Source organism: Pelophylax lessonae (assembly GCF_965119305.1).
Source record: "Pelophylax lessonae genome assembly, chromosome: 13".
NCBI classification, from domain to species: domain Eukaryota; kingdom Metazoa; phylum Chordata; class Amphibia; order Anura; family Ranidae; genus Pelophylax; species Pelophylax lessonae.
In genome coordinates, this window is record NC_138780.1 from 166,554,990 (window position 1) to 166,582,971 (window position 27,982).

The window sequence follows — 27,982 nt, forward strand, 5'->3', positions numbered from 1 at the left end:
GGACATTCACGATTGAAGGACTTGTCTCCTGATGAGGTATTGTACTGTTTACCCGTGAGTGCTGCAGAAGACGGTAGGTTAGTCTTTCTAACACTCACGCTGCTCTTAAAGTCTCTGTGTTTATGCATGACACTTTCATACCTTGATGATTGTGTCGCTGAAGCTGTAGTGTTGAACTCCAGGAAATTGAAGCTGGGGTCATTCCTCATCTGGGACTGTTCATCAATGAATCTGCAGAAATTAATAAATGGGGGAAAGGTGACGTCATGCACCCTTTTGTACCTTGAGACTGATGCCGCCCACTTTTCTTGCAGACTGTATGGTAGCTTCATGACAATTGGGTTCACTCCATGGGCTGTATCCAGGTAGCACAGCCCGATCAGACGAGGGTCTCTTTTGGCAAGCTCTAGTTCCATGAGCAGGTCACTCAAATCCTGAAGCTTATGGACATCCTTAAGATTGATCTTTAGGATGTTCTGCAGTCTCTTGAATAGGGCTTTCTCTATCGCTTCTGCACTGCCAAAGGTACGTTCGAGTCTCTGCCAGGCGGCAGTGAGACCTGCTTCTGCTTGTCCCACATAGACAGTTCTGAGGCTCTAGATTCGATTTGTGGAACCTGGGCCCAGCCATTTGATCAGGAGGTTGAGCTACTGTTCTGCGGTTAGGTTGAGGTTGGCAATGGCGGCCTTGAAGGTTGCCTTCTAAGCTCTGTAGCTTTTGAGAGACTTGTATTAATTAGCTCTCTGCTCACCATAAACCTGGCAAACTCAGACATATCTGATTTCTCACTGCTTGTTCCCACAACAACTTGTGATGCCGCCGGGGCGTGTAGGCTGCGCGGCGTGAAAGGGTGAGATGCTTCCGGGTAGAATGATGTTGCTGCAGGGTTGAGCTGTCATCTAGCCTCGGTAGATTGTGATGACTACTGCTTGAGCTGTGGGGGTAGGCCAGGAAACACCTGATAGCCTTTTTGCTGTAATAACTGTCCTTGAGAAGGCACATCTGGGTGAATGCCATCGGGTTGCTCAGGCGCTGTGAGTGGCACTGGCACTGAAGGTGGAGTCGACTTGGAGGTTTCTGTGTTGTCGGCTTGGATTGTACTGCATACTGGGGGTGGTGCAGATAACTGTTCCAGTACATAGTCGCTGGTGCGATCAGCTGGATCTTCTATCTCCTGTGGTGGCGAGCAGACTGGACCAAGATCTTGGCTCAATGCTTGCTCAAGTAGTCTTACTTTAGCTAATGCAATTTTCTCTTCCTCTCTGATTCAAGAATCTTTATTTGAGCCTCTGCTTCAGCCCTCTTGGCCTCTGTTCTTTCAAGAGCTTCTTTTTCAGTGAAGAAACGTCTGGCTTTGGATTGCTCTGCATTTATGCGGGCCTCTAGTAATCTGTCGCTTAGGGCTGAGCTTCTTGAGCACAATGATCTGTTTGACCAAGAGGAATGTTTAGAATAATTTGATCTGTGTGATCTAGTTTCTTGCAAATGGGAGATACGGCGTTCCGCTTTATCTTTAGCACGCCGCACCATGGTGTCTCTTTATCTGTCTATTGATTCTGCCTTGCTCAGTTCTGAAAGGGCTTCAACATTATTAGCATCTTTTAGAAAGGTTATATACCTTGTGGACAGTCTCTTGTATCTTTCACGAGCTGTGTTCAGCTGCCTGATGGCGACTTGTAAGCTTGTGACATCACCAGAGGATTTAAGTCCTGACATGAGGGAGGAAACTCATTCCCATATCTCTTCCAGTTTATCGCATAGCTCGTCTTTTGTGGTTTGATAATTTTCCCTGACCTTTAGTGTTGGTTTAAGGGAGCATCTTGGTCGCACGACTTGGTCTGCTGGAAGTATGGGTTCTGCTTCCTGTTCTTCGTAGTGATCAGTATCAGGCTGCATTAGCTTAGTTTCATCACTGGGGGAACTGTGCGATGTCCTTTTATGCCATTTTTATTTAGGGTGCGCTGTCTCTTTAACCACTTAAGCCCCGGAAGATTTTACCCCCATTCCGACCAGGGGGTATTTTGCGATTCGGCACTGCGTGACTTTAACGGACAATTGCGCGGTTGTGCGACACTGTACCTAAACGAATTTGGCGTCCTTTTTTTCCCACAAACAGAGCTTTCTTTTGGTGGTATTTGATCACCTGTGCGATTTTTTGATCACGCGCTATAAACAAAAAAAGAGCGTCAATTTTGCAAAAATAGCAATATTTTTCACATTTTTTTATATGAAATTCCCCAAAAAAAAAATTTAAAAATCAAAATTTTTTTACTTTTTCGGCCAATTTGTTTTATGCTACCTATGTTTGGTAAAAAAATCGCAAAAAGCGTATTTTGATTGGTTTGCGCAAAAGTTATCGCGTTTACTAACAAAGGGAAAGATTTCTGTCATTTTTGTTGTTTTTTTTTTTAACGTGTAATGGCGGCGATCTGCGATTTTTTTTGCGGTACTGCGACATTGGGGCGGACAGATCGGACCCTTGACTGACATTTTTGACACTTTTGGGGTTACCAGTGACATTTCTACAGTAATCAGTGCTATATATATGCACTGTTACTGTAAAAATACACTGGTAGTGAAGGGGTTAACTTTATTTGGGAGGGAGGGGCTGTGTGTATCCCTAGGGGCGTGCTTTCTACTGTGATTGGCTGGGGCTTGAGCTGTATGGACACTGATCAACGGATCTACATACTAGATCCGAGTGATCAGTATCCTAACAGCAAGGAGAATGACAGGTGGCTTGTTTACACAAGCTGCCTGACATTCTCCCTCTCCCCCGCCGATCGCCGAGTGACCGGCGGACATCGGGTCCGCCGGTCACACGCGCGGGGGGGGTCCGTGACCACGCGGGAGCGGGAGCGCGCCTCCGGGGGCGCGCGCTCGCTCCCTAGACCCTCACAAGCTAGTGACGTAGCCCTACGTCACTTTGCCTGTGAGGAGCTGACTGCCGACGTAGATCGGCGTTAGGCAGTCGGCAAGTGGTTAAGAAAATATACTTTTGAATTGGGGGCTGAAAATTGCAGTGCGACTGTGCTGGGGCACTCTGGCAAGGTCCCTCAGGTGTTTTGCGTGATTTGCGGGGTTTGGTTGGAGAGGGACCCCACGTGCCTTAACAATTCTTCTGCTATGCGAGCAAAGACTTGTGGAACATGCACTGTAGCCAGATTTGCTGCATGTGGACCTGTTGCAAGGGAGATTCCTGAGTGTGGTACTGGACTCTGAGGGAATCTGTGGCCGGGGTGTGGACTTTAAGGCAGTTTTTGACTTTTCTGTCCCCACATGAAGGCGAATGAAGGTATAACTGATAATAGCTGTGTGACTTCTTAACTTCGTATCCAAGCAGTGGGGCAGACCGGACCGGCAGATGCTCAAGTAAGATGGATCCAGACTTAGGAATGAGGATGAAATCAAACGTGGATTTATTCAATCCAGATACAGCAGTATATGATTATACATTACTGCTCTGTAGTAGTGGTATCAATACTGTCCTGTTGGTGTCTATCCTGAGGCTAACTGGTGGTCAAAAACTGATGCCTTCTCATATAGACCTTTTTTTTTAGAGTTTTGGGAACATTTTCCTCATACCCTCCACAGCATTATGTTGAGTTAATTTGAGATAATACTCTCCCCTGCATGGATGCATGGATGTTGTGCGTATTACATGTAATCTGAGACAATTCTCTCCGCTGCATGGATATACATATATTATTTATGCTCCATATATATATTATTCTCAATTCGCTTACACCTTTTGATCGTACATGACCCCCTTTTGGGACATCCATGTGAAACCTTTCACTTATTGCTTGCCCCCTTTACATACATCGTTTTACACACACCCGTTGGTAGGGTTGTTTTTGGTAGTACAATTTATAATGACGATTAATATTTAGCAATAGAACAACTTTTGCGCACATATTCGAGTCATCTCTACCATATTAAACTTACAGGTTTACATCTGTTGTTTACTCTAATGCACGGATATAGAAACTTGGACCGCACAATACCTTAATGTGGGCGGTTTACTTTCTATTTCCATGCGTCAGTACAGACAAATGTGTTGTTGTAATCCTCTTTGTAAACATTCCATTGGCTTCACTAACATCAAAACACTCTCATTATTAACCCTATTTTTGTGCTTTCAATTGTGGATTATATTCTATGTTCTGTCCCCACATGAAGGTGAATGAAGGTATAACTGATAATAGCTGTGTGACTTCCTACCTTCGTATCCAAGCAGTGGGGCAGACCGGACCGGCAGATGCTCAGGTAAGATGGATTCAGATTAGGCATGAGGATGAAATCAAACGTGGGTTTATTTAATCCAGATACAGCAATATACGATGACACAATACTGCTCTGTAGTAGTGGTATCAATACTGTCCTGTTGGTGTCTATCCTGAAGCTAACTGCTGGTCAAAAACTGATGCCTTCTCATATAGACCTTTTTTTTAGAGTTTTGGGAACATTTTCCTCATACCCTCCACAGCATTATGTTGAGTTAATTTGAGATAATACTCTCCCCTGCATGGATGCATGGATGTTGTGCGTATTACATGTAACCTGAGACAATTCTCTCCGCTGCATGGATATACATATATTATTTATGCTCCATATATAGTGTTGAGCGAACACGGACTGTATTATTCGTGGTCGTACCGAATAATTGGATTTTTTGTACCCGAACACGGACACGGACACTTTACTGTATGTTCGGGTAAAAATCCGTGTTCGGTCGTTTTATTTCCGGGTTTTGCATGCTTTGGCGCTCTTTTCATGGCGGGCTTTCAACAGCCAATCAACAATCGTTTAACTGGTGTGCCTTAAGCCATCCCAGCCATGCCTGCAAATGTCTCAGTAGCTGTGATTGGCCGTCTGAAGCATGTGACCAAGTCTTTATAAGTTCCAGGCAGCCGCAGCGTCTTCATTCTGCTGCTTAGATCAGGGACAGAGCACACATCAACGTGCTGGCTGCTGATTAGGGAAAGACAGGCAGGAAAAAAACATTTGTGTCCGGATAGAATTGAGGGACAGGTCGGAGTGTTTAGGCAGGGCGAGTTGTAGGCATTTTAGGGATAGAGTCTGCTGAATTATAGGGTCAGTGTCTTCTACAAACTACAATCGATATTGCTGTGTGGGGGGTGGGGTCTGCACTCAATCCTGATCTACGATCTCTTCTCAATCCTGTTAGGGAGAGGCTGCTGCTGAATTTTAGGGTCAGAGTGTTCTACAAACTACAATCGATATTGCTGTGTGGGGTCTGCACTTAGTCCCGATCTACGATCTCTTCTCAATCCTGTTAGGGAGAGGCTGCTGCTGAATTTTAGGGAAACTGTGTTCTACAAACTACAATCGATATTGCTGTGTGGTGTGGGATAGGAGATAGGCAGGTGTCAGTGATCCACATCCATTTTTCTGTGTGTGAGCTGCAGTGAACACAATCTTTTTGGGCTGCAGTGAACACAATCTTTTTGGGGTGCAGTGAACAACGTCCTTTTTGGGGTGCAGTGAACAAAATCTTTTTGGGGTGCAGTGAACAACGTCCTTTTTGGGGTGCAGTTAACAACATCCTTTTTGGGGTGCAGTGAACACAATCTTTTTGGGGTGCAGTGAACAAAATCCTTTGTGGGGTGCAGTGAACACAATCTTTGTGGGGTGCAGTGAACACAATCTTTTTGGGGTGCAGTGAACAACATCCTTTTTGGGGTGCAGTGAACACAATCTTTGTGGGGTGCAGTGAACACAATCTTTTTGGGGTGCAGTGAACAAAATCTTTTTTGGGGTGCAGTGAACACAATCTTTGTGGGGTGCAGTGAACACAATCTTTTTGGGGTGGAGTGAACAAAATCCTTTTTGGGGTGCAGTGAACAACATCCTTTTTGGGGTGCAGTGAACAAAATCCTTTTTGGGGTGCAGTGAACACAATCTTTTTGGGGTGCAGTGAACAAAATACTTTGTGGGGTGCAGTGAACACAATCTTTGTGGGGTGCAGTGAACACAATCTTTTTGGGGTGCAGTGAACAAAATCCTTTTTGGGGTGCAGTGAAAAACATCCTTTTTGGGGTGCAGTGAACAAAATCCTTTTTGGGGTGCATTGAACACAATCTTTGTGTGGTACAGTGAACAGAATCTTTGTGGGGTGCAGTGAACACAATCTTTGGGGGGTACAGTGAACACAATCTTTTTGGGGTGCAGTGAACAAAATCCTTTTTGGGGTGCAGTGAACACAATCTTTGTGGGGTGCAGTGAACACAATCTTTTTGGGGTGGAGTGAACAAAATCCTTTTTTGGGGTGCAGTGAACAACATCCTTTTTGGGGTGCAGTGAACAAAATCCTTTTTGGGGTGCAGTGAACACAATCTTTTTGGGGTGCAGTGAACAAAATCCTTTGTGGGGTGTAGTGAACACAATCTTTGTGCGGTACAGTGAACACAATCTTTTTGGGGTGCAGTGAACAAAATCCTTTTTGGGGTGCAGTGAACAACATCCTTTTTGGGGTGCAGTGAACACAATCTTTTTGGGGTGCAGTGAACAAAATCCTTTGTGGGGTGCAGTGAACACAATCTTTGTGGGGTACAGTGAACAGAATCTTTGTGGGGTGCAGTGAACACAATCTTTGGGGGGTACAGTGAACACAATCTTTTTGGGGTGCAGTGAACAAAATCCTTTGTGGGGTGCAGTGAACACAATCTTTGGGGGGTACAGTGAACACAATCTTTTTGGGGTGCAGTGAACAAAATCCTTTGTGGGGTGCAGTGAACACAATCTTTGTGGGGTGCAGTGAACACAATCTTTTTGGGGTGCAGTGAACAAAATCCTTTTTGGGGTGCAGTGAACAACATCCTTTTTGGAGTGCAGTGAACACAATCTTTTTGGGGTGCAGTGAACAAAATCCTTTGTGGGGTGCAGTGAACACAATCTTTGTGGGGTACAGGGAACAGAATCTTTGTGGGGTGCAGTGAACACAATCTTTGGGGGGTACAGTGAACACAATCTTTTTGGGGTGCAGTGAACAAAATCCTTTGTGGGGTGCAGTGAACACAATCTTTGTGGGGTGCAGTGAACACAATCTTTTTGGGGTGCAGTGAACAAAATCCTTTTTGGGGTGCAGTGAACAACATCCTTTTTGGAGTGCAGTGAACACAATCTTTTTGGGGTGCAGTGAACAAAATCCTTTGTGGGGTGCAGTGAACACAATCTTTGTGGGGTACAGGGAACAGAATCTTTGTGGGGTGCAGTGAACACAATCTTTGGGGGGTACAGTGAACACAATCTTTTTGGGGTGCAGTGAACAAAATCCTTTTAGGGTGCAGTGAACACAATCTTTGTGGGGTGCAGTGAACAAAATCCTTTTTGAGGTGCAGTGAACACAATCTTTGTGGGGTGCAGTGAACACAATCTTTGTGGGGTACAGTGAACACAATCTCATACTTCTGAAGATTTGAGGGTGCTGCCTGTTCCATACTCCTCCTCCTACTGCTCAACCATCCTTTTAGGGGTACAAACAATAGTAATTGGGGCCTAGTGTGGTGGTGTACGTGTGAGATACATACACTTTCTTTTTGATCATATTTTCTATTCCGCTATTCAATTAAAACCTTTGGGGATCAATTAAATTGCGTGATAGTCTGTGTCGGTACGTGTGAGATCCACCTTTCCAAGTTTTTGGGGATCATCTCATACTTCTGAAGATTTGAGGGTGCTGCCTGTTCCATACTCCTCCTCCTACTGCTCAACCATCCTTTTAGGGGTACAAACAATAGTAATTGGGGCCTAGTGTGGTGGTGTACGTGTGAGATACATACACTTTCTTTTTGATCATATTTTCTATTCCGCTATTCAATTAAATCCTTTGGGGATCAATTAAATTGCGTGATAGTCTGTGTCGGTACGTGTGAGATCCACCTCTCCAAGTTTTTGGGGTTCATCTCATACTTCTGAAGATTTGAGGGTGCTGCCTGTTCCATACTCCTCCTCCTACTGCTCAACCATCCTTTTAGGGGTACAAACAATAGTAATTGGGGCCTAGTGTGGTGGTGTACGTGTGAGATACATACACTTTCTTTTTGATCATATTTTCTATTCCGCTATTCAATTAAAACCTTTGGGGATCAATTAAATTGCGTGATAGTCTGTGTCGGTACGTGTGAGATCCACCTTTCCAAGTTTTTGGGGTTCATCTCATACTTCTGAAGATTTGAGGGTGCTGCCTGTTCCATACTCCTCCTCCTACTACTCAACCATCCTTTTAGGGGTACAAACAATAGTAATTGGGGCCTAGTGTGGTGGTGTATGTGTGAGATACATACACTTTCTTTTTGATCATATTTTCTATTCCGCTATTCAATTAAAACCTTTGGGGATCAATTAAATTGCGTGATAGTCTGTGTCGGTACGTGTGAGATCCACTTTTCCAAGTTTTTGGGGTTCATCTCATACTTCTGAAGATTTGAGGGTGCTGCCTGTTCCATACTCCTCCTCCTACTCCTCAACCATCCTTTTAGGGGTACAAACAATAGTAATTGGGGCCTAGTGTGGTGGTGTACGTGTGAGATACATACACTTTCTTTTTGATCACATTTTCTATTCCGCTATTCAATTAAAACCTTTGGGGATCAATTAAATTGCGTGATAGTCTGTGTCGGTACGTGTGAGATCCACCTTTCCAAGTTTTTGGGGTTCATCTCATACTTCTGAAGATTTGAGGGTGCTGCCTGTTCCATACTCCTCCTCCTACTCCTCAACCATCCTTTTAGGGGTACAAACAATAGTAATTGGGGCCTAGTGTGGTGGTGTACGTGTGAGATACATACACTTTCTTTTTGATCATATTTTCTATTCCGCTATTCAATTAAAACCTTTGGGGATCAATTAAATTGCGTGATAGTCTGTGTCGGTACGTGTGAGATCCACCTTTCCAAGTTTTTGGGGTTCATCTCATACTTCTGAAGATTTGAGGGTGCTGCCTGTTCCATACTCCTCCTCCTACTCCTCAACCATCCTTTTAGGGGTACAAACAATAGTAATTGGGGCCTAGTGTGGTGGTGTACGTGTGAGATACATACACTTTCTTTTTGATCATATTTTCTATTCCGCTATTCAATTAAATCCTTTGGGGATCAATTAAATTGCGTGATAGTCTGTGTCGGTACGTGTGAGATCCACCTCTCCAAGTTTTTGGGGTTCATCTCATACTTCTGAAGATTTGAGGGTGCTGCCTGTTCCATACTCCTCCTCCTACTGCTCAACCATCCTTTTAGGGGTACAAACAATAGTAATTGGGGCCTAGTGTGGTGGTGTACGTGTGAGATACATACACTTTCTTTTTGATCATATTTTCTATTCCGCTATTCAATTAAAACCTTTGGGGATCAATTAAATTGCGTGATAGTCTGTGTCGGTACGTGTGAGATCCACCTTTCCAAGTTTTTGGGGTTCATCTCATACTTCTGAAGATTTGAGGGTGCTGCCTGTTCCATACTCCTCCTCCTACTACTCAACCATCCTTTTAGGGGTACAAACAATAGTAATTGGGGCCTAGTGTGGTGGTGTATGTGTGAGATACATACACTTTCTTTTTGATCATATTTTCTATTCCGCTATTCAATTAAAACCTTTGGGGATCAATTAAATTGCGTGATAGTCTGTGTCGGTACGTGTGAGATCCACTTTTCCAAGTTTTTGGGGTTCATCTCATACTTCTGAAGATTTGAGGGTGCTGCCTGTTCCATACTCCTCCTCCTACTCCTCAACCATCCTTTTAGGGGTACAAACAATAGTAATTGGGGCCTAGTGTGGTGGTGTACGTGTGAGATACATACACTTTCTTTTTGATCACATTTTCTATTCCGCTATTCAATTAAAACCTTTGGGGATCAATTAAATTGCGTGATAGTCTGTGTCGGTACGTGTGAGATCCACCTTTCCAAGTTTTTGGGGTTCATCTCATACTTCTGAAGATTTGAGGGTGCTGCCTGTTCCATACTCCTCCTCCTACTCCTCAACCATCCTTTTAGGGGTACAAACAATAGTAATTGGGGCCTAGTGTGGTGGTGTACGTGTGAGATACATACACTTTCTTTTTGATCATATTTTCTATTCCGCTATTCAATTAAAACCTTTGGGGATCAATTAAATTGCGTGATAGTCTGTGTCGGTACGTGTGAGATCCACCTTTCCAAGTTTTTGGGGTTCATCTCATACTTCTGATGATTTGAGGGTGCTGCCTGTTCCATACTCCTCCTCCTACTCCTCAACCATCCTTTTAGGGGTACAAACAATAGTAATTGGGGCTTAGTGTGGTGGTGTACGTGTGAGATACATACACTTTCTTTTTGATCATATTTTCTATTCCGCTATTCAATTAAAACCTTTGGGGATCAATTAAATTGCGTGATAGTCTGTCTCGGTACGTGTGAGATCCACCTTTCCAAGTTTTTGGGGTTCATCTCATACTTCTGAAGATTTGAGGGTGCTGCCTGTTCCATACTCCTCCTCCTACTGCTCAACCATTCTTTTAGGGGTACAAACAATAGTAATTGGGGCCTAGTGTGGTGGTGTACGTGTGAGATACATACACTTTCTTTTTGATCATATTTTCTATTCCGCTATTCAATTAAATCCTTTGGGGATCAATTAAATTGCGTGATAGTCTGTGTCGGTACGTGTGAGATCCACCTTTCCAAGTTTTTGGGGTTCATCTCATACTTCTGAAGATTTGAGGGTGCTGCCTGTTCCATACTCCTCCTCCTACTGCTCAACCATCCTTTTAGGGGTACAAACAATAGTAATTGGGGCCTAGTGTGGTGGTGTACGTGTGAGATACATACACTTTCTTTTTGATCATATTTTCTATTCCGCTATTCAATTAAAACCTTTGGGGATCAATTAAATTGCGTGATAGTCTGTGTCGGTACGTGTGAGATCCACCTTTCCAAGTTTTTGGGGTTCATCTCATACTTCTGAAGATTTGAGGGTGCTGCCTGTTCCATACTCCTCCTCCTACTCCTCAACCATCCTTTTAGGGGTACAAACAATAGTAATTGGGGCCTAGTGTGGTGGTGTACGTGTGAGATACATACACTTTCTTTTTGATCATATTTTCTATTCCGCTATTCAATTAAAACCTTTGGGGATCAATTAAATTGCGTGATAGTCTGTGTCGGTACGTGTGAGATCCACCTTTCCAAGTTTTTGGGGTTCATCTCATACTTCTGAAGATTTGAGGGTGCTGCCTGTTCCATACTCCTCCTCCTACTCCTCAACCATCCTTTTAGGGGTACAAACAATAGTAATTGGGGCCTAGTGTGGTGGTGTACGTGTGAGATACATACACTTTCTTTTTGATCATATTTTCTATTCCGCTATTCAATTAAAACCTTTGGGGATCAATTAAATTGCGTGATAGTCTGTGTCGGTACGTGTGAGATCCACCTTTCCAAGTTTTTGGGGTTCATCTCATACTTCTGATGATTTGAGGGTGCTGCCTGTTCCATACTCCTCCTCCTACTCCTCAACCATCCTTTTAGGAGTACAAACAATAGTAATTGGGGCCTAGTGTGGTGGTGTACGTGTGAGATACATACACTTTCTTTTTGATCATATTTTCTATTCCGCTATTCAATTAAAACCTTTGGGGATCAATTAAATTGCGTGATAGTCTGTCTCGGTACGTGTGAGATCCACCTTTCCAAGTTTTTGGGGTTCATCTCATACTTCTGAAGATTTGAGGGTGCTGCCTGTTCCATACTCCTCCTCCTACTGCTCAACCATCCTTTTAGGGGTACAAACAATAGTAATTGGGGCCTAGTGTGGTGGTGTACGTGTGAGATACATACACTTTCTTTTTGATCATATTTTCTATTCCGCTATTCAATTAAAAACTTTGGGGATCAATTAAATTGCGTGATAGTCTGTGTCGGTACGTGTGAGATCCACCTTTCCAAGTTTTTGGGGTTCATCTCATACTTCTGAAGATTTGAGGGTGCTGCCTGTTCCATACTCCTCCTCCTACTCCTCAACCATCCTTTTAGGGGTACAAACAATAGTAATTGGGGCCTAGTGTGATGGTGTACGTGTGAGATACATACACTTTCTTTTTGATCATATTTTCTATTCCGCTATTCAATTAAATCCTTTGGGGATCAATTAAATTGCGTGATAGTCTGTGTCGGTACGTGTGAGATCCACCTTTCCAAGTTTTTGGGGTTCATCTCATACTTCTGAAGATTTGAGGGTGCTGCCTGTTCCATACTCCTCCTCCTACTGCTCAACCATCCTTTTAGGGGTACAAACAATAGTAATTGGGGCCTAGTGTGGTGGTGTACGTGTGAGATACATACACTTTCTTTTTGATCATATTTTCTATTCCGCTATTCAATTAAAACCTTTGGGGATCAATTAAATTGCGTGATAGTCTGTGTCGGTACGTGTGAGATCCACCTTTCCAAGTTTTTGGGGTTCATCTCATACTTCTGAAGATTTGAGGGTGCTGCCTGTTCCATACTCCTCCTCCTACTACTCAACCATCCTTTTAGGGGTACAAACAATAGTAATTGGGGCCTAGTGTGGTGGTGTATGTGTGAGATACATACACTTTCTTTTTGATCATATTTTCTATTCCGCTATTCAATTAAAACCTTTGGGGATCAATTAAATTGCGTGATAGTCTGTGTCGGTACGTGTGAGATCCACCTTTCCAAGTTTTTGGGGTTCATCTCATACTTCTGAAGATTTGAGGGTGCTGCCTGTTCCATACTCCTCCTCCTACTCCTCAACCATCCTTTTAGGGGTACAAACAATAGTAATTGGGGCCTAGTGTGGTGGTGTACGTGTGAGATACATACACTTTCTTTTTGATCACATTTTCTATTCCGCTATTCAATTAAAACCTTTGGGGATCAATTAAATTGCGTGATAGTCTGTGTCGGTACGTGTGAGATCCACCTTTCCAAGTTTTTGGGGTTCATCTCATACTTCTGAAGATTTGAGGGTGCTGCCTGTTCCATACTCCTCCTCCTACTCCTCAACCATCCTTTTAGGGGTACAAACAATAGTAATTGGGGCCTAGTGTGGTGGTGTACGTGTGAGATACATACACTTTCTTTTTGATCATATTTTCTATTCCGCTATTCAATTAAAACCTTTGGGGATCAATTAAATTGCGTGATAGTCTGTGTCGGTACGTGTGAGATCCACCTTTCCAAGTTTTTGGGGTTCATCTCATACTTCTGAAGATTTGAGGGTGCTGCCTGTTCCATACTCCTCCTCCTACTCCTCAACCATCCTTTTAGGGGTACAAACAATAGTAATTGGGGCCTAGTGTGGTGGTGTACGTGTGAGATACATACACTTTCTTTTTGATCATATTTTCTATTCCGCTATTCAATTAAAACCTTTGGGGATCAATTAAATTGCGTGATAGTCTGTGTCGGTACGTGTGAGATCCACCTTTCCAAGTTTTTGGGGTTCATCTCATACTTCTGATGATTTGAGGGTGCTGCCTGTTCCATACTCCTCCTCCTACTCCTCAACCATCCTTTTAGGGGTACAAACAATAGTAATTGGGGCCTAGTGTGGTGGTGTACGTGTGAGATACATACACTTTCTTTTTGATCATATTTTCTATTCCGCTATTCAATTAAAACCTTTGGGGATCAATTAAATTGCGTGATAGTCTGTCTCGGTACGTGTGAGATCCACCTTTCCAAGTTTTTGGGGTTCATCTCATACTTCTGAAGATTTGAGGGTGCTGCCTGTTCCATACTCCTCCTCCTACTGCTCAACCATCCTTTTAGGGGTACAAACAATAGTAATTGGGGCCTAGTGTGGTGGTGTACGTGTGAGATACATACACTTTCTTTTTGATCATATTTTCTATTCCGCTATTCAATTAAAAACTTTGGGGATCAATTAAATTGCGTGATAGTCTGTGTCGGTACGGGTGAGATCCACCTTTCCAAGTTTTTGGGGTTCATCTCATACTTCTTAAGATTTGAGGGTGCTGCCTGTTCCATACTCCTCCTCCTACTCCTCAACCATCCTTTTAGGGGTACAAACAATAGTAATTGGGGCCTAGTGTGGTGGTGTACGTGTGAGATACATACACTTTCTTTTTGATCATATTTTCTATTCCGCTATTCAATTAAAACCTTTGGGGATCAATTAAATTGCGTGATAGTCTGTGTCGGTACGTGTGAGATCCACTTTTCCAAGTTTTTGGGGTTCATCTCATACTTCTGAAGATTTGAGGGTGCTGCCTGTTCCATACTCCTCCTCCTACTCCTCAACCATCCTTTTAGGGGTACAAACAATAGTAATTGGGGCCTAGTGTGGTGGTGTACGTGTGAGATACAAACACTTTCTTTTTGATCATATTTTCTATTCCGCTATTCAATTAAAACCTTTGGGGATCAATTAAATTGCGTGATAGTCTGTGTCGGTACGTGTGAGATCCACCTTTCCAAGTTTTTGGGGTTCATCTCATACTTCTGAAGATTTGAGGGTGCTGCCTGTTCCATACTCCTCCTCCTACTGCTCAACCATCCTTTTAGGGGTACAAACAATAGTAATTGGGGCCTAGTGTGGTGGTGTACGTGCGAGATACATACACTTTTTTTGATCATATTTCCTATTCCGCTATTCAATAAAAACCTTTGAGGATCAATTGAATTGCGGGATAGTCTGTGTCGGTACGTGTGAGATCCACCTTTCCAAGTTTTTGAGGTTCATCTCATACTTCTGAAGATTTGAGGGTGCTGTCTGTTCCATACTCCTCCTACTCCTCATCCATCCTTTTAGGGGTAGAAACAATAGTAATTGGGGCCTAGTGTGGTTTTGTACGTGCGAGATACATACACTTTTTTGGATCATATTTCCTATTCCGCTATTCAATAAAAACCTTTCTAGGGCAAGATCTTAAATTACAGAAATATGAGGAGACCGTCAAATAAGGGCCGTGGCCTGGGTCGTGGTGCTGCTGGTAGAGCTCCTATTGCAAGGAGAGGACGTGGTCGATCTGTGCCAGCTACACGCACAAGTGAAACACCTTCCTCAAGTGTGAGTAGGCGACAGAACCTGCATCAGTATTTGGTAGGGCATCATACGCCCCTAGAAGTGATGAGGCCAGAATAAGTGGAGGCGATAGTAGATTGGTTTGCTGCTGACAGTGCCTCCAGTTCCTTCACATTGTCTCCCACCCAGTCTACTGCAGAAAGGTCACAGTTGGCACCTGCAGCCGATGTCCAACCGTCTTTCACCTCACCCCCTTGCAAATCAGGCAAGCAGTCTGAGCCCCAAGCCATACAGCAGTCTCTTCTTCTTTTTGATGACTCTGTCAGCAGGGTTTCCCAGGGCCATCCACCTAGCCCTGCCCCAGAAGTGGAAGAGATTGAGTGCAGCGATGCCCAACCACTTATTTCTCAAGATGAGTACATGCAAGGATCATCACAGCACGTCTCCGATGATGACGAAACGCAGGTGCCAACTGCTGCGGCGTTCAGCATTGTGGAGACCGACAAGGAGGGCAGGGGTGAAGACTGGGTGGAAGATGATGTGGAGGACGATGAGGTCCTCGACCCCACATGGAATGAACGTCATGCAGGTGACCTGAGTAGTTTGGAGGAAGAGGCGGTGGTCGCACAGAGCCACCAGCACAGCAGAAGAGGGAGCAGGGTGCAGAAGCGGAGCGGCCGTGCCCTAGACACTACGCCCGCTACTGCCCAACGCAGCAAGGGAACGAGCGCACCAAAGTCAGCTCAAAGGAGTTCTCTAGCGTGGAAGTTCTTTAGAAAATGTGCTGATGACAGGACACGAGTGGTTTGCACCCTGTGCAATCAGAGCTTGAAGCGAGGCATAAACCTTCTCAACCTGAGCACAACCTGCATGATCAGGCATCTAAGTGCAAAGCACGAGCTGCAGTGGAGTACACACCTTCAAAACCAAGAAACGTCTCTGGCTCATCCTGCTTCCTCTTCTGCTGCAGTCTCGGCCGCTCCAGCCACATCTGTAGTGATACCGGCACCTGCCACCCCGCAAACAGACGATCTGTCAGCAACACCACCACCTGGGTCACCAACAACCATCTCCACAATGTCCCGTGGAAGCGTTCAGCTTTCCATCTCCCAAACACTTGAGAGGAAGAGGAAGTACCCCCCTACCCACCCACGATCCCTGGCCCTGAATGCCAGCATTTCAAAATTATTGGCCTTTGAAATGCTGTCATTCCGTCTGGTGGAGACGCACAGTTTTAAAAACCTTATGTCGGTGGCTGTCCCACAGTACGTCGTGCCCAGCCGCCACTACTTTTCCAGGCAAGCCATCCCTTCCCTGCACAACCAAGTGGGGGAAAAAATCAGGTGTGCACTGCGCAACGCCATCTGTGCCAAGGTCCACCTAACTACCGATACGTGGACCAGTAAGCACGGTCAGGGGTGTTATATCTCCCTAACGGCACACTGGGTAAATGCAGTGGCGGATGGGCCTGAGGCGGATAGCAATTTGGCGCATGTCCTTCCACCACCGAGGATTGCAGGGCGCTTCAGTTTGCCTCCTGTTCCTAACTCCTCCTACTCCGCTTCCTCATCCTCTACCGCCTCCTCATCCGGACAGCGTAACACCTTCACCACCAACTTCAGCACGGCCAGGGGTAAACGACAGCAGGCAGTTTTACAACTTGCCTGTGTGGGGGACAAACCACACACCGCGCAGGAGTTGTGGAGGAGCATGGAACAGCAGACAAATGAGTGGTTGCTGCCAGCGAGCCTCAAGCCCGGCCTGGTGGTGTGCGATAACGGGAGAAATCTCATAGCAGCTCTGGGCCTAGCCGGTTTGACGCACATCCCTTGCCTGGCGCATGTGCTGAATTTGGTGGTGCAGAGGTTCCTTAAAAACTACCCCGATATATCAGAGCTGCTGCAGAATGTGCGGGCCGTTTGTGCGCACTTTCGGCGTTCTCACCCTGCTGCTGCTCGCCTGGCAGCGCTGCAGCGTAACTTCGGCCTTCCCGCTCACCGCCTCATATGTGACGTGCCCACAAGGTGGAACTCCACCTTGCACATGCTGGAAAGACTGTGCGAGCAGCAGCAGGCCATAGTGGAGTTTCAGCTGCAGCACGCACGCGTGAGTCGCTCTGCGGAACAGCACCACTTCACCACCAATAACTGGGCCTCCATGCGAGACCTGTGTGGCTTGTTGCGCTGTTTTGAGTACTCCACCAACATGGCCAGTGGCAATGACGCCGTTCTCAGCTTAACTATCCCACTTCTATGCCTCCTTGAAAAAACAATTCGGGCGATGATGGAAGAGGATGTGGCACAGGATGAGGAGGAGGATGAAGAGGTAACATTTCCAAGGCTTTCAGGGCAGTCATTCGCAAGGGGCTCCGAGGGTGGGTTCCTGCACACACAAACGCCAGGGACACAATTGTCCAGCAAGGGCACAGTTCTGGAGGATGAGGAGGATGAGGAGGAGGAGGAGCTGGAGGAGGAGATGGAACCATGTTCACAGCAGGGTGGCACCCAGGCCAGCTCATGGCCATCACTGGTGCGTGGCTGGGGGGATACAGAGGACACGGACGATACACCTCCCACAGAGGACAGCCTTTCGTTGCCTCTGGGCAGCCTGGCACACATGAGCGATTACATGCTGCAGTGTCTCCACAACGACCGCCGAGTTGCCCACATTCTAACTTGTGCTGATTACTGGGTGGCCACGCTGCTGGATCCCCGTTACAAGGACAACGTACCGTCCTTAATTCACTCACTGGAGCGCGATCGCAAGATGCGCGAGTACAAGCGCACGCTGGTAGACGCCATGCTGCTGGCATTCCCATCTGACAGCGGGGCCGCAGTGGAAGCACAAGGCAGAGGAGGAGGAGGAGGAGGAGGAGGTCGCCAACGCAACCAGGGCACCGCCAGCACCTCAGAAGGCAGGGTTAACATGGCCGAAATGTGGAAAAGCTTTGTCAGCACGCCACAACAAACAGCAGCACCAGCAGCTCAGATGGAACGTCTTAGCAGGAGGCAGCATTTTACCAACATGGTGGAGCAGTATGTGTGCACACGCCTACATGTAGTGAATGAGGGGTCTGCCCCCTTCAACTTCTGGGTCTCCAAATTGGGCACATGGCCTGAGCTTGCCCTTTACGCCTTGGAGGTGCTGGCGTGCCCTGCAGCCAGTGTATTATCTGAACGGGTATTTAGCACGGCTGGGGGCGTTATAACAGACAAGCGCAGCCGCCTGTCCAGAGACAATGTGGACAAGCTCACGTTCATTAAAATGAACCAGGCATGGATCCCACTGGACTTTTCCGTACCTTGTGCAGAATAGCAATGGATACCGACCTTACCCACCCATTGTTCCATTTTTGCTCTTTCTCACTCTTTTGGGGTGTACCCTCATTTAAAATTTGTGAAAAGAAGCAGTGTTGGCTACCTCGTCCTCCTCCTCAGGGCCAGATTAACGTAGGGGCTATTGGAGCTGCAGCTCCAGGCCCCTACCTTTTATATAGGCCCCGGGTTGGCCATATTCACTGTTACCGCTCTTCTGTCACTTGTAAACACAGAAGTCTGGCTTCTATGCTCGCTTCCCCAGGCAGCACCCTCAGAACCTCCCCACACAGCGCGAAGGCCGGACAAGGAGGGACAGTTGCCGATGCATGGATGTGTTTATGGGCTTCAGAGACAGCATCCCATGTTGAATTAGGCATGCATGGCTGCACCCTTCCTCCTCTGGGTGCATGGCAAGGCACGGCCCTTAAGGCCCTTCAAAATCCTAAGCACCAAGCCCATGATGCTCTTAATCCGGCCCTGGTCCTCCTCCACCGCCGCTTCCACCTACACCACCCAAGGTGTGCACCCCAAAGTTGAAATACACATGCATGTGTTTGCCAGCAGGGAGAGTAATGTATCGGGGCCATGTACCTGTAGGCAAAGAGAAATAGAGCAGAGCAGGTCCGAGGGAGATCTTTCCCATCTCCTCACTGGCAATGCTATGTGCCCTAGGTGATTAGGGTGTGCCCAGGCACACCCGGCACACCCTGTGCGCATGCCTATGTCACCGCCACATCCACCACCACCTCAACCTCCCTCCTACTCCATATGGGCCTCGTCCTTCAGAGATGAAGAAGAACATTGTTTTATTTTTCTGTTTTTTTTTGTTGTTTTAAGTTATTTCTCTATCCACATTTGTTAGCAGAGCACTTGCCATGCTCTTAATTACGTTTTGCTGCCATTTGCAGCACTCTAGCCCTTTCCTTTGGTGTTTTAGAGCCATTTTAGTGCCTTAAAGTTCGGGTCCCCATTGACTTCAATGGGGTTCGGTGTCCGGGAAAAGTTCGGTAAAAGTCCGGGACACGGACCCGGACTTTTTTTTAAAGTTCGGCCGAACCCGTCAAACACGGACATCTAGGTGTCCGCTCAACCCCATCCATATATATATTATTCTCAATTCGCTTACACCTTTTGATCGTACATGACCCCCTTTTGGGACATCCATGTGAAACCTTTCACTTATTGCTTGCCCCCTTTACATACATCGTTTTACACACACCCGTTGGTAGGGTTGTTTTTGGTAGTACAATTTATAATGACGATTAATATTTAGCAATAGAGCACCTTTTGCGCACCTATTCGAATGATCTCTACCATATTAAACTTACAGGTTTACATCTGTTGTTTACTCTAATGCACGGATATAGAAACTTGGACCGCACAATACCTTAATGTGGGTGGTTTACTTTCTATTTCCATGCGTCAGTACATCCAAATGTGTTGTTGTAATCCTCTTTGTAAACATTCCATTGGCTTCACTAACATCAAAACACTCTCATTATTAACCCTATTTTTGTGCTTTCAATTGTGGATTGTATTCTATGTTCTGTCCCCACATGAAGGTGAATGAAGGTATAACTGATAATAGCTGTTTGACTTCCTACCTTCGTATCCAAGCAGTGGGGCAGACCGGACTGGCAGATGCTCAGGTAAGATGGATTCAGACTTAGGCATGAGGATGAAATCAAACGTGGGTTTATTTAATCCAGATACAGCAATATACGATGACACAATACTGCTCTGTAGTAGTGGTATCAATACTGTCCTGTTGGTGTCTATCCTGAGGCTAACTGCTGGTCAAAAACTGATGCCTTCACAAGTCCAAAAATGTGGAGTTTCCGGTCACATATAGAGTTGAGCGGACACCTGGATGTCCGTGTTCGGCCGAACTTGAAAAAAAAGTCCGGGTCCGTGACCCGGACTTTTTCCGAACTTTACCCGGACACCGAACCCCATTGAAGTCAATGAGGACCCAAACTTTCAGGCACTAAAATGGCTCTAAAAAACCAATGGAAAGGGCTAGAGTGCTTCAAATAGCAGCAAAATGTAGTTAAGAGCATGGCAAGTGCTCTGCAAACAAATGTGGATAGGGAAATAACTTAAAACAACAAAAAAAACAGAAAAATAAAAAAATTTTCTTCATCTGTGAAGGATGAGGCCCATATGGAGTAGGAGGGAGGTTGAGGTGGCGGTGGATGTGGCGGTGTAGGTGAAAGCGGCGGTGGAGGGGGACGAGGTAGCCAACACTGCTTTTTTTTTTTGTCATTTTAAATTATGGTACACCTCAAAAGAGTGAGAATGATCAAAAATATAGCAATGGCTGGGTAAGGTCGGTATCCATCTCTATTCTGCACAAGGTACGGAAAAGTCCTGTGGGATCCATGCCTGGTTCATTTTAATGAATGTGAGCTTGTCCACATTGTTTCTGGACAGGCGGCTGCGCTTGTCTGTGATAACGCCCCCAGCAGTGCTAAATACACGTTCAGATAATACACTGGCTGCAGGGCACGCCAGCACCTCCAAGGCGTAAAGGGCAAGCTCAGGCCATGTGCCCAATTTGGAGACCCAGAAGTTGAAGGGGGCAGACCCGTCATTCACTACATGTAGGCGTGTGCACACATACTGCTCCACCATGTTGGTGAAATGCTGCCTCCTGCTAAGACGTTCCATATGAGCTGCTGGTGCTGCTGTTTGTTGTGGCGTGCTGACAAAGCTTTTCCACATTTCGGCCATGCTAACCCTGCCTGGCGGTGCCCTGGTTGCATTGGCAACCTCTTCCTCCTCCTCCTCTGCCTTGGCCTTGTGCTTCCACTGTGGCCCCGCTGTCAGGTGGGAATGCCAGCAGCATCGCGTCTACCAGCATGCGCTTGTACTCGCGCATCTTGCGATCATGCTCCAGTGAGTGAATTAAGGACGGTACGTTGTCCTTGTAACAGGGATCCAGCAGCGTGACCACCCAGTAATCAGCACAAGTTAGAATGTGGGCAATTCGGCGGTCGTTGTGGAGACACTGCAGCATGTAATCGCTCATGTGTGCCAGGCTGCCCAGAGGCAACGAAAGGCTGTCCTCTGTGGGAGGTGTATCATCTGTGTCCTCTGTATCCCCCCAGCCACGCACCAGTGATGGCCATGAGCTGGCCTGGGTGCAACCCTGCTGTGAACATGGCTCCATCTCCTCCTCCATCTCCCCCTCCTCCTCCTCCTCATCCTCCAGAACTGTGCCCCTGCTGGACAATTGTGTACCTGGCGTTTGTGGGTGCAGGAACCCACCCTCAGAGCCACTTGTGAATGACTGCCCTGAAAGCCTTGGAAATTATCCCTCTTCCTCCTCCTGTGCCACATCCTCTTCCATCATCGCCCGAATCGTTTTTTGAAGGAGGCATAGAAGTGGGATAGTTAAGCTGAAAACGGCGTCATCGGCACTGGCCATGTTGGTGGAGTACTCAAAACAGCGCAACAAGGCACACAGGTCTCGCATGGAGGCCCAGTTATTGGTGGTGAAGTGGTGCTGTTCTGCAGAGCGACTCACGCGTGCGTGCTGCAGCTGAAACTCCACTATGGCCTGCTGCTGCTTGACTTTCCAGCATGTGCAAGGTGGAGTTCCACCTTGTGGGCACGTCACATATGAGGCGGTGAGCGGGAAGGCCGAAGTTACGCTGCAGCAGTGACAGGCGAGCAGCAGCAGGGTGAGAACGCCGAAATTGCGCACAGACGGCCCGCACTTTCTGCAGCAGCTCTGACATATAGGGGTAATTTTTAAGGAACCTCTGCACCACCAAATTCAGCACATGAGCCAGGCAAGGGATGTGCGTCAAACCGGCTAGGCCCAGAGCTGCTATGAGATTTCGCCCCTTATCGCACACCACCAGGCCGGGCTTGAGGCTCGCTGGCAGCAACCACTCATTTGTCTGCTGTTCCATGCTCCTCCACAACTCCTGCGCGGTGTGTGGTTTTTCTCCCAAACAGGCAAGTTTTAAAACTGCCTGCTGTCGTTTACCCCTGGCTGTGCTGAAGTTGGTGGTGAAGGTGTTACGCTGACCGGATGAGGAGGCGGTAGAGGATGAGGAAGCGGTGGTGGAAGGACATGCGCCAAATTGCTATCCGCCTCAGGCCCATCCGCCACTGCATTTACCCAGTGTGCCGTTAGGGAGATATAACGCCCCTGACCGTGCTTACTGGTCCACGTATCTGTAGTTAGGTGGACCTTGGCACAGATGGCGTTGCGCAGTGCACACCTGATTTTTTCCCCCACTTGGTTGTGCAGGGAAGGGATGGCTTGCCTGGAAAAGTAGTGGCGGCTGGGCACGACGTACTGTGGGACAGCCACCGACATAAGGCTTTTAAAATTGTGCGTCTCCACCAGACAGAATGACAGCATTTCAAAGGCCAAGAATTTTTAAATGCTGGCATTCTGGGCCAGGGATCGCGGGTGGGTAGGGGGGTACTTTCTCTGAAGTGTTTGGGAGATGGAAAGCTGAACGCTTCCACTGGACATTGTGGAGATGGTTGGTGACCCAGGTGGTGGTGTTGCTGACAGATCCTCTGTTTGCGGGGTGGCAGGTGCCGGTATCACTACAGAGGTGGATGAAGAGGCCGAGACTGCAGCAGAAGAGGAAGTAGGAGCAGCCACTATATCCTGCTGCTGCTCGCACAGTCTTTCCAGCATGTGCAAGGTGGAGTTCCACCTTGTGGGCACGTCACATATGAGGCGGTAAGCGGCAAGGCCAAAGTTACGCTGCAGCGCTGACAGGCGAGCAGCAGCAGGGTGAGAACGCCGAAATTGAGCACAGGCGGCCCACACTTTCTGCAGCAGCTCTGACATATCGGGGTCATTTTTAAGGAACCTCTGCACCACCAAATTCAGCACATGCGCCAGGCAAGGGATGTGCGTCAAACCGGCTAGGCCCAGAGCTGCTATGAGATTTCGCCCGTTATCGCACACCACCAGGCCGGGCTTGAGGCTCGCTGGCAGCAACCACTCATTTATCTGCTGTTCCATGCTCCTCCACAACTCCTGCGTGGTGTGTGGTTTTTCTCCCAAACAGGCAAGTTTTAAAACTGCCTGCTGTCGTTTACCCCTGGCTGTGCTGAAGTTGGTGGTGAAGGTGTTACGCTGACCGGATGAGGAGGCTGTAGAGGATGAGGAAGCGGAGTAGGAGGAGTTAGGAACAGGAGGCAAACTGAAGCGCCCTGCAATCCTCGGTGGTGGAAGGACATGCGCCAAATTGCTATCCGCCTCAGGCCCATCCGCCACTGCATTTACCCAGTGTGCCGTTAGGGAGATATAACGCCCCTGACCGTGCTTACTGGTCCACGTATCGGTAGTTAGGTGGACCTTGGCACAGATGGCGTTGCGCAGTGCACACCTGATTTTTTCCCCCACTTGGTTGTGCAGGGAAGGGATGGCTTGCCTGGAAAAGTAGTGGCGGGTGGGCACGACGTACTGTGGGACAGCCACCGACATAAGGCTTTTAAAACTGTGCGTCTCCACCAGACGGAATGACAGCATTTCAAAGGCCAGGAATTTTTAAATGCTGGCATTCTGGGCCAGGGATCGCGGGTGGGTAGGGGGGTACTTTCTCTGAAGTGTTTGGGAGATGGAAAGCTGAACGCTTCCACTGGACATTGTGGAGATGGTTGGTGACCCAGGTGGTGGTGTTGCTGACAGATCCTCTGTTTGCGGGGTGGCAGGTGCCGGTATCACTACAGAGGTGGATGAAGAGGCCGAGACTGCAGCAGAAGAGGAAGTAGGAGCAGCCACTATATCCTGCTGCTGCTCGCACAGTCTTTCCAGCATGTGCAAGGTGGAGTTCCACCTTGTGGGCACGTCACATATGAGGCGGTAAGCGGGAAGGCCAAAGTTACGCTGCAGCGCTGACAGGCGAGCAGCAGCAGGGTGAGAACGCCGAAATTGAGCACAGGCGGCCCACACTTTCTGCAGCAGCTCTGACATATCGGGGTCATTTTTAAGGAACCTCTGCACCACCAAATTCAGCACATGCGCCAGGCAAGGGATGTGCGTCAAACCGGCTAGGCCCAGAGCTGCTATGAGATTTCGCCCGTTATCGCACACCACCAGGCCGGGCTTGAGGCTCGCTGGCAGCAACCACTCATTTATCTGCTGTTCCATGCTCCTCCACAACTCCTGCGTGGTGTGTGGTTTTTCTCCCAAACAGGCAAGTTTTAAAACTGCCTGCTGTCGTTTACCCCTGGCTGTGCTGAAGTTGGTGGTGAAGGTGTTACGCTGACCGGATGAGGAGGCTGTAGAGGATGAGGAAGCGGAGTAGGAGGAGTTAGGAACAGGAGGCAAACTGAAGCGCCCTGCAATCCTCGGTGGTGGAAGGACATGCGCCAAATTGCTATCCGCCTCAGGCCCATCCGCCACTGCATTTACCCAGTGTGCCGTTAGGGAGATATAACGCCCCTGACCGTGCTTACTGGTCCACGTATCGGTAGTTAGGTGGACCTTGGCACAGATGGCGTTGCGCAGTGCACACCTGATTTTTTCCCCCACTTGGTTGTGCAGGGAAGGGATGGCTTGCCTGGAAAAGTAGTGGCGGGTGGGCACGACGTACTGTGGGACAGCCACCGACATAAGGCTTTTAAAACTGTGCGTCTCCACCAGACGGAATGACAGCATTTCAAAGGCCAGGAATTTTTAAATGCTGGCATTCTGGGCCAGGGATCGCGGGTGGGTAGGGGGGTACTTTCTCTGAAGTGTTTGGGAGATGGAAAGCTGAACGCTTCCACTGGACATTGTGGAGATGGTTGGTGACCCAGGTGGTGGTGTTGCTGACAGATCCTCTGTTTGCGGGGTGGCAGGTGCCGGTATCACTACAGAGGTGGATGAAGAGGCCGAGACTGCAGCAGAAGAGGAAGTAGGAGGAGCTAGAGACCTTTCTTGGTTTTGAAGGTGTCTACTCCACTGCAGCTCGTGCTTTGCATTTAGATGCCTGATCATGCAGGTTGTGCTCAGGTTGAGAAGGTTTATGCCTCGCAAACCACTCGTGTCCTGTCATCAGCACATTGTCTGAAGAACTTCCACGCTAGAGAACTCCTTTGACCTGGCTTTGGTGCGCTTGGTCCCTTGCTGCGTTGGGCAGTAGCAGGCGTAGTGTCTAGGTGTAACGCTCCTGCGTTTTACGTATGATGTGGATTTTCAGCTGCAGAAATATTCCACTTCAGTAGTCATGTAGAGAAACGCTGAGACACCATTCCCAACTCTCAATGACTCATCATGTGTGGATGATCTCAATTCAGCAAGTAAATACACACACTCCATAAGATGTTTCCTAGAGTGACTTATGTATATAGTAACACAGTGATGATAGGCTGAAGAGACAGGTTGGGTAGAGATGGTAGATGACAGACACTTGAAAGGAAATGTTCTTGAAAGTAAGATAGTAACAGATGGGATGCAGATAGGTTTAGCAATCATGTATGGTAGCAGATGACAGAGTAGCAGGTGGACATACAAGAGAGATCAACCCAGTGCAAGAACAGGTGGTAGTAGGCTCAAGAGCTAGCAATCTTAGATAATGCAGATGTAGTAATAGTCCTTAGTATGCAGAGCTAGATAGTGTAAGCTTTAGTATAAAGGTTATAGAGGTTTCCCCTGTGGGGTACTTATCACTAATAGCAATGTAGCAGAGGAGAGGTTCGGCAAGAGCGGATGATCCGGTAGCGGGATACAGGGATCAGCGCAGCGTGGTTCCGACAGCGAGGTATGCTTGCAAGCATGAGAGCTTCAAGACAGGTTAGCATCAAGGCACAAAGCAGTTTGAACGAACACATGTGAGTGAGAGCCGGCGATCTAAATAGCCATCCAGTCCGGCGCTCAGTGATGACAGCATCAGTCTTAAAGGTGTATGCGCACCTTACCAAAAGAGAATGGTGGGGCGCATACACTTATGAAAGAGTAATTAGGGTACCCAAAGGTACCAGAACATTACAGTACCCCCCCCTTAAGGCCGGCTCCTGAAGGCCTCTGGAGCTGGTTTGTCTGGGTACTTCGCATGAAAATTGCGGATTAATCTAGAGGCATGTATGTCAGAGGTGTTTAGCCAGGTGTCGTCTTGGGGCCCATAGTTCTTCCATCGAACCAAGTACTGAAGTCTTCCTCTGTGGATACGAGAATCCAGAATCTCTTTTATCTCATATTCTTCTCCACCTTCAACTTGTACAGGAGGAGGAGGTGGGATAGTAGGCCTTATTCCTTGGTCAGGAACATGGGGCTTCAGTAGCGACACATGGAAAATGGGATGTATTTTGAGGTCTATTGGCAATGTAAGCTGTACTGCAGCTTTTCCAATAAGTTTCTTGATTGGGAAAGGTCCCAAGAACAGAGGTCCAAGCTTTTTGCTAGGGATTTTCAGTCTTAAATTTTTTGTTGAGAGCCAAACGAGGTCCCCGATAGCGTACTGAGAAGAAGGTCTTCTGCGTAGATCATAGTACTTCTTTTGTTGACTATGAGCGTGTGCAATGGTAGTATTAAGCAAACCCAGAGAGTCCTTTATTTGGGTAAGGTAGTCTGAAGCTACTGGGTTATTTGAAGGAAGGATGCGTGGTGGAAGAATAGAGGGATGAAACCCATAGTTCAAGTAGAACGGACTCTGCTTGGTCGTACTGTGGGTTGCGTTGTTGTAGGAAAATTCTGCCAGAGGGAGAAGATCCACCCAATCATCCTGTTGGTAAGAAGTGTAACAACGTAAATATTGCTCGATGCATTGGTTGACTCTTTCAGTCTGTCCATTGGTCTGCGGATGGTAAGGAGAAGTGAGCTTCCCCTCGATCCGTAGTATGTGACATAGTTCTTGCCAGAACTTGGAAATAAATTGTGATCCACGGTCAGACAGAAGAGTTTTTGGGATACCATGTAACTTAAAGACATGTTTCATCAGGAGTTCTGCCGTTTGTTTGGACGAAGGTAGTCTGCGAATAGCAATGAAATGTGCCATTTTTGTGAGATGGTCCACTGAAAATAAAATGGTATTAAATCCTTTGGAAGGAGGCAATTCCACTATAAAGTCCAAGGACACAACTTCTCATGGAGTTTGGGGTATTGGTAGACTGCATAGTAGACCGGATGGTCTCGTAGTGTCAATTTTGGACCTGGCACAGACATTGCATGAGGAGACGAATTTTTGTATAGATGTTTTCATGTCAGGCCACCAGAATTGCCTGGTAATCAGATTAAGAGTTTTTGTCATATCCATATGTCCTGCCATAGGCACATCATGCGATAATTCCAAGATCTTGGTGCGTATGGTAGGTGGTATGTAAAGTTTGTCGTTGTAGTAGAGGAAGCCTTCTGCATCAGTATTTAGTTGTGGTGGGGGTGAATCCAAACTTATACCATGCAAAACCTCTTCCTTCAAGGAACGGACAACTCCAATAATGCGTTTGTGAGGTATTATAGGAACGGAAGGGATTTCGAAGTAGTTTTCTTCAGTTAGTCGTGATAGTGCATCCGCCTTTTTGTTCTTATCTGCAGGTGTGTAGGTCACTAGGAAGTTAAACCTTAGAAAGAATAGTGACCATCGTACCTGTCGGTGAGAGAGAGTTTTGTTAGTCTGAAGATATTGGAGATTTTTATGGTCCGTGTATATAAGTATTGGTAATTGGGTGCCTTCGAGTAGATGTCGCCAATTCTC

At 47.0% G+C, this 27,982-nt stretch overlaps 1 pseudogene across 1 annotated transcript in view; it reads right to left on the reverse strand.

Annotated features, from left to right (window-relative positions):
• Positions 1-249: 249 nt before the first annotated feature.
• The window catches only part of LOC309543309, a 53,012-nt pseudogene continuing 25,279 nt past the window's right edge, over positions 250-27,982 (reverse strand). Inside the window, exon 2 of the transcript XR_014226134.1 lies at positions 250-302. The product of XR_014226134.1 is annotated as an uncharacterized misc_RNA (transcript). The remainder of the gene's footprint in view (positions 303-27,982) is intronic.